We start from the raw sequence: 7,500 nt of genomic DNA, 5'->3' as shown, positions 1-7,500 counted from the left end.
GCGATCAGACGAAAATCTCCCACCATCACCAATTCGACTGTACTGCTTGGTGATAGAAACTGGCCAAACCCCACACATGAATTGATATGTCTGAGGCCTTTGTCCTGCAGTGGACTAAAAACAGCTGCATTGGTTGTTGTTGTTAATAAGAAACATTACAAAAACACAATCCTAAATGTTCCTTTATATAAGAAACATTACAAAATCACAATCCTACATGTTCCTTTATATAAGAAACACGACAAAATCACAATCCTAAATATTCCTTTATATAAGAAACATGACAAAATCACAATCCTAAATGTTCCTTTATATAAGAAACATTACAAAATCACAATTTTGTCCTTCCCATTCAATAAAAAAAAAAAATAATCAAGATGCCAACTCTATCGTCACCTTCTTAAATCAAGGTTTTATTCAAAGCGTTCATTCATTATAGACTGTCACATGATCTGATACATATTGCGTAGAAGATTCTCTCTCTCTCTCTCTCTCTCTCTCTCTCTCTCTCTCTCTCTCTCTCTCATTAATGTGTGTTTATATGCAAACTCTCTGAGTATGTGTTTTTGTTAACTCTCTCTCTCTCTCTCTCTCTCTCTCTCTCTCTCTCTCTCTCTCTCTCTCTCTCTCTCTCTCTCTCTTCCTGTAATGTGTTTTATGCGAACTCTTTGAATACGCGTTTTTGTTAACTCTCTCTCTCTCAGTACTATGTGTTATGTGAACTCTCTCTCTCTCAGTACTATGTGTTATGTGAACTCTCTCTCTCTCTCTCTTAGTACTGTGTGTTATGTGAACTCTCTCTCTCTCTCTCCATAAACCACGGAAGTAATAAACGGTTGAAGGGGGCGCTAAGAAAAAGAAATAGACTGCCAAGAAGGCGAAATTATTAGGCAACTGTACATACCATATATACTTGAGTCTGAAAGAGAGTGATTGTCTACACAGGGCAAAGGAGAGTAACATTTCTTTCTATATTTCATCTCCGGTTGGAGTTCTCTTATTTCCTTTCCTCACTGGGCTATTTTTCCCCTGTTGGAGCCCTTGGGCTTATAGCATCTTGCTTTTCGAACTGGGGTTGTAGCTTGGCTAGTAATAATAATAATAATAAATATAGCTTAGATGGGTCTTACTGTGATAGTCAATGGGTAGATTTAAAGACTCACAGACTTGGAGATTTAAGAAATTAAAAACTTGAAGGTTTAAGCATTTAAATTTTTTAAAGATTTAAATATTAAAAAATTTAAAGATTTAAATATTTAAAAATTTAAAGATTTAAATATTTAAAATTTTAAAGATTTAAATATTTAAAAAATAAAAAATTAAAGATTTAAATATTTAAAAATTTAAATTTAAATATCAAAAAATTTAGATTTAAATATCTTAAAAAATTAAAAATTTAAAGATTTAAATATTTAAAAATTTAAAAATTTAAGTACTTAAATATTCAAAACTAAGATTTTTAAATCTTTAAAAACTTAAATATTTAAAGATAAAAAATTGAATATTTAGAAAGTCTTACGATTTAAAAATTTTAAGACTTGAATCCTTTTTTTTTTAATTCAAACTTAAAAATTTTAAAGATAAAAAAATTTAAAAGAAAAACTTAATCTTTACATTTTTTAATTTTTCATTTTTCCTTATTTCCTTTCCTCACTGGGCTATTTTCCCTGTTGGGGCTCTTGGGCTTATAGCATCCTGCTTTTCCAACTAGGGTTGTAGCTTAGGGAAGTAATAATAATAATAATAATAATTATATAATATATATATATATATATATATATATATATATATTTATATATATATAATTTATATAAACATATATATATATATATATATATATATATATATAGAGAGAGAGAGAGAGAGAGAGAGAGAGAGAGAGAGAGAGAGAGAGAGAGAGAGAGAGAGAGAGAGAGAGAGCTCAAACATGGTGACTATAGTCAGTGTGATTTTCACGAGACTGAAGATTTGGAGCCAGTAACTAACTAACCCTCTCTACCAAAGACCAGAATAGATTACTCGGGAAAGGAAATGTAAACTCCGGGGGTCTCATTAAAGCTTAGGCCTAATCGTTGGGACCTAGGAGGCCAATTATTCTCGAAATGAAAACAAAAGTATACGAGTATAGGCCATGTATAATATCAAACATATGACTATTGATATATAAAAACTAGTCTCATGGTTTTATTTTCTTTGAAAGTGGACCAGGTTTAGTTTTACCTTAACTACCGTTTATTCCAGCCATTATCATTTTTATAATTATTCTTATTATCATTATCAACATTATCATGTAGGCCTATGTTACATTCAACATTATCATGTAGGCCTATATAAACATTTAACCACGGCATCAAGAAACGTGAATAAAACATTGGGCCACACGATCTGCAAAACTTAGGCCTACCCAAATTTCAATTAAAATTTTTACATCCAATTTTCATTATTATTCCATTGCTAAATCCTTGATTATTATCAAAAAGGCAAAACTAAAAAACCTCACAAGCAGCATATGTTTTTATGTTGAACAAGCTGACTTATAGTTTATATATGAAATATCTGTTTTGATGTTGTTACTGTTTTTTAATTATTTTATTGTTTGTCGAGTATTTCTAGTAGTTTATTTATTTCCTTGTTTCCCTTCCTCACTGGGCTATTTTTCCCTGTTGGAGCCACTGGGCTTATAGCATCTTGGTTTTCCAACTAGGGTTGCAGCTTAGCTAGGAATAATAATAATAATAATAATAATAATAATAATAATAATAATATATATATAATAATGATAATAATAATAAAAATACTAACAACAACAACAACAACAACAACGATAATAATAATATAATGATAAAAATAATAAAAATACTAACAACAATATAATATTAATAAAAATGATAATAATAATAATAATAATAATAATAATAATAATAATACTAACAACAACAACAACAACAACAACAATAATAATAATAATAATAATAATAATAATAAAAATACTAACAACATCAACAATAATAATAATAATAATAATAATAATAATAATAATAATAATAATAATAATACTAACAACAACAACAACAACAACAACAATAATAATAATAATAATAATAATAATAAAAATACTAACAACATCAACAATAATAATAATAATAATAATAATAATAATAATAATAATAATAATAATAATAATAATAATAATAACCCGGTAAAGATAATATATACCCACAACATTGAAAGCAATCAGCATTTGAACGAACCGTAGGCCTATATAAAATCTTAATAAATTTGTTTTTTCTCAAATGTCACATTTTCCTCGCCTTACTCAAGGTGAAATGGTATGCCATATACTCTAAATTCTTCCCATAGTCTTTATTGGTAGTCTACTTCCTTTAAGTACTACCTAACATTGGTACAGTTGGCTTCACTAATTCCGGTACACTGACGTCTCCTCAACCTCCAGGGAAGTGTACCGAGGTTAAAGAAGCCAACTGTACACGTTCCTAAGTAACTGCACACTGGGGAGGGGAATGGTGTGGGGGGTAACTAGGGGAGGGGGGTAGAAACCCCTTCCCTCAAAAATTATATTCATATTAAGTTTGGTTATAATAGGTGATATTACGACGTATGTTAATCCAAGTGAAAAAAGTTAAATTATTTCATTATTACTTGTATTTTGGTAGATAATTATGGGTGGAGTTGTCCCTAGTAATCTTGTGTAGTAATTTATAGTCACGTGCACACACATGCATAATTATAATACATGTATTGATATATGTATGAATATATAATACATATATAATTTTATATATAATGTACAGTATATATATATATATATATATATATATATATATATATATATATATATATATATATTATATATATATATATATATATATATATATATATATATATATATATATATATATATATATATATATATATATATATATATATACATTACAACCATAAAAATACACAGTATAATTAAATATATATGCATCACACAAATACATATAAAATATATGTGGTGAAAAAAATAACTTAATTTGTAAAATTACAGCAATCGCTTATTAAATAATATATATATATATATATATATATATATATATATATATATATATATATATATATATATATATATATATACTGTGTATATATATATATATATATATATTTATATATATATATATATATATATATATATATATATATATATATATATATATATATATATATATAAACCTTTCAATAACAAAAAATTAATTCCACCCAACACCACAATAAGCAGCTGAATAAAATAAGTACTTCCAATTATAAAAACATTAATTCTTAAGAAATTTCTTCGATTCTCGGAAAACGGAATACATAAAAACCAGTTGAGACAAGGAAGGTGCAATATCCTATAGCTAAAACAAAATGAAGGATGAAATTAATGAAAAAAACTTTACAATCACATCGAAAGTGATATTTAGACATCACACCCCCTACGGTAGACCAAGTTAGCCTAAGTTACGTCACTTTTCGACCAATTCGTACGCGATGTTTTGTTTCCTATTCGTGAAAGGAATATGTTTTAAGTTTAAATATTTAGTTTATATCTTTATCTATTTTTACTTACGTTTTTCCGTATATGAGGGCTTCCATCTGTAAGAAAAATCACTTTCTGGATAAATATTCAGTCCGTAAAGGTTCGCTGGCACTCTTCGACTCCTACGACCAAGGCCAAATAAAATCCTACTCACTTTAGGATATGTCTTGCTTTTCAGGCTTACAAATCTCTCTCCAGCGGGATAATGGAGTAATAACACTGTTCACAAATACGAAACTTCTCAAATTACGCCGCTGTCAAGAGATAAAAGTTATATTTTCACGATTTATACACAAATCCAAAAAGTACGTCTTGTCTCCAATACACCTGTTGGTCGACTCCACGACCCGTTGAGCGAGTCAGCGAGCATGGCTTGCTCACTAAAGTTGCCAGTTAATATTTATGTTTATTTCTTACTAATAATTACATTTCCTGAAGGATTTCTTTTTAATAAAAAGGATTTACTAGTCAAGCAGGATATTAGCGTATATTATCCTGATTAAATATGTGATATAATGCCTCCACTCATGTATTAGAAGATATTTTATGGACTTGGAGTGACTGGAAAGTATGTAATATCGGTGGCTCACTCACAAAAAGTTGCCAGTTAATATTTATATTTATTTCCTACTATTGATAATTACATTTCCTAAAGGATTCTTTATTAATAAAAAGGATTTGTTAGTCAAGCAGGATATCAGCGTATATTATCCTACTTAAATATACGATACACCAGCTCCTCTCATGTATTAAAAGATATTTTATGGACTTAGAGTGACTGGAATCTCTGGAATATCAATGTTTCCAGTGTCTGGAAGAACAGGTGCATAAAAAATCAGGTTTCTTTTGTATTTTCTTCATACCACAGACTTGAATGCACAGCTATGATATACCTGATTCATCTTATAAGATTGCGACTGATATATAATGCTATAGTCACGATTATATAAAATATAGTTGAATTATTTATAGTATAACATGATAGGTAACGTGTCTTCGTCCGTGACCAAAGGCTGTTGATTGATAATCAACAAGGTATAGTTGATGTATAATCTGTTGAGAGAGAGAGAGAGAGAGAGAGAGAGAGAGAGAGAGAGAGAGAGAGAGAGAGAGAGAGAGAGAGAGAGAGAGAGAGAGGGAGATTGATTTTGTGCGTTGGTCACTTAGGCAAGCTGCAACAGCTCCGCCCACAAACGGTTTGTTACCATACGATGGTCAGTGTTTTATTTTGGTGGTCACGGAGCACATAACTCTCAAATAAATTATCATATTGTAAAGAGAATTAACGAGATTGCTTCACAACACATTAGCACGTACTAACTATACGTTGCCAGAAAGCTTTATTAACGATATTTGAAACCTATTAGGAAGAAATAAGGAAGGTAATTTGTCATGTCACTTTATCTGGTAACACTGATTATTTAGAAATGAGGAAAATCAAGATTTCTCATCATCCTATATTGATAAAATGGACGATATTTAGTAATGCGACATTCTGAATCATAACGCAAGATATTTTCATTTGCATTATATGATTTGGAACGTTAAAATTGACTTATTTTGAAAAGATACTGTCTTTTTATTCAGGAGACGAAAGTGGCGAATTATAAGCCAACATGTTTCAACAAATTAACTTCTAAAATATATTGGGGCAATGATATATGACTTATTTTCTTATAAACCCAGTCCAGATCAACACTGCATTAACCAAACAATGTGAAAATCCTTAACAAGCAACTCACAGACGAATAGATTGCTTTAGGCAAGACAACACCAAATTATCCCCCGCCAGCATAGTTGCCATTTTAGCGCTTTTCGCGCTAGATCTAGTACGTTTCTTGTAAGTTTAGCGTTTTTAGACAAATCTAGCGCGAAACATAGCGATTTTCCATCTGATAAAGTATATGATAAACAGACTGCATTTTTCTATCTTTTTTCACACACTGTATTATATCAATTTCCGCTCTATCAGATATATGATAAGGCTGTTTTTCTATCTTTTTCACATACTGTATTATATCAATTTTCACATTATCACTTGTATAAGACTGCTCTCTCTCTCTCTCTCTCTCTCTCTCTCTCTCTCTCTCTCTCTCTCTCTCTCTCTCTCTCTCTCTCTCTCTCTCTCTCAAAGTATGTTGCAGTCCTACATGTCAAGATATTAGTTCTGTTAATAAGGTTACTAATCCTATAGAGCGCTTTGAAGAAAGGATTTAGTAGCGCATTCTGGCATATTTTGGAAGCTCCTGTAGCGCGTTTTTACAATCAGAAATGGCAACCCTGCCTCGCCACAACGTAACAGGCTGTAAACAAACAAACAGATTTTCAGGCATTGTTTACTTTTGAAAAACAAAATATATATACCATTGTGATATAAATAACAATAAGCTTACGTGGTACTAATTGCATATATTACTTGTCCTTTAGGAAATTCATCTAATAATGTTTCTTATGATTCATAGAATGTGAAAAAACTTACATTTTATTTATCAATTTGGTCTTCAAGATGAGACCTATTTATTAACGTGTTAGCGAGGAGTTTGTGCTGCAAGTGGACTTGTACATAACGTATATAAATCTATATATATATATATATATATATATATATATATATATATATATATATATATATATTTATAGAAAATATATGTATGTATATATATATATATATATATATATATATATATATATATATATAGAAAATATATGTATATATATATATGTGTGTGTGTGTGTGTGTGTGTGTGTGTGTGTGTGTGTATAACTTTCATAATTGTTTCCTGATGTTTACATAACAAGAAATTCATTAACATACAAACGAAAGTACAGATAAACATTAAATGTATAAACCTTGGTATAAAATACAATAAATTAAACTGAATAAATATGCATACACATAACCATATATATTCAAGTAA

General features: G+C 29.2%; 1 protein-coding gene across 1 annotated transcript in view; it reads right to left on the bottom strand.

Moving 5' to 3' along the window:
• The window catches only part of LOC137652508 (protein toll-like), a 37,154-nt gene extending 32,242 nt beyond the window's left edge, over nt 1–4,912 (bottom strand). Inside the window, exon 1 of the mRNA XM_068385954.1 lies at nt 4,613–4,912. The gene's annotated coding sequence lies outside the window, so the exon portion shown is untranslated. The remainder of the gene's footprint in view (nt 1–4,612) is intronic.
• Between the last annotated feature and the right edge of the window lie 2,588 nt (nt 4,913–7,500).

The sequence above is a fragment of the Palaemon carinicauda genome, chromosome 13 (genome assembly GCF_036898095.1).
Source record: "Palaemon carinicauda isolate YSFRI2023 chromosome 13, ASM3689809v2, whole genome shotgun sequence".
Lineage (NCBI taxonomy): Eukaryota > Metazoa > Arthropoda > Malacostraca > Decapoda > Palaemonidae > Palaemon > Palaemon carinicauda.
Note: the sequence above shows the minus strand (reverse complement) of the source record. Positions and strands in the feature narration are given on the sequence as shown.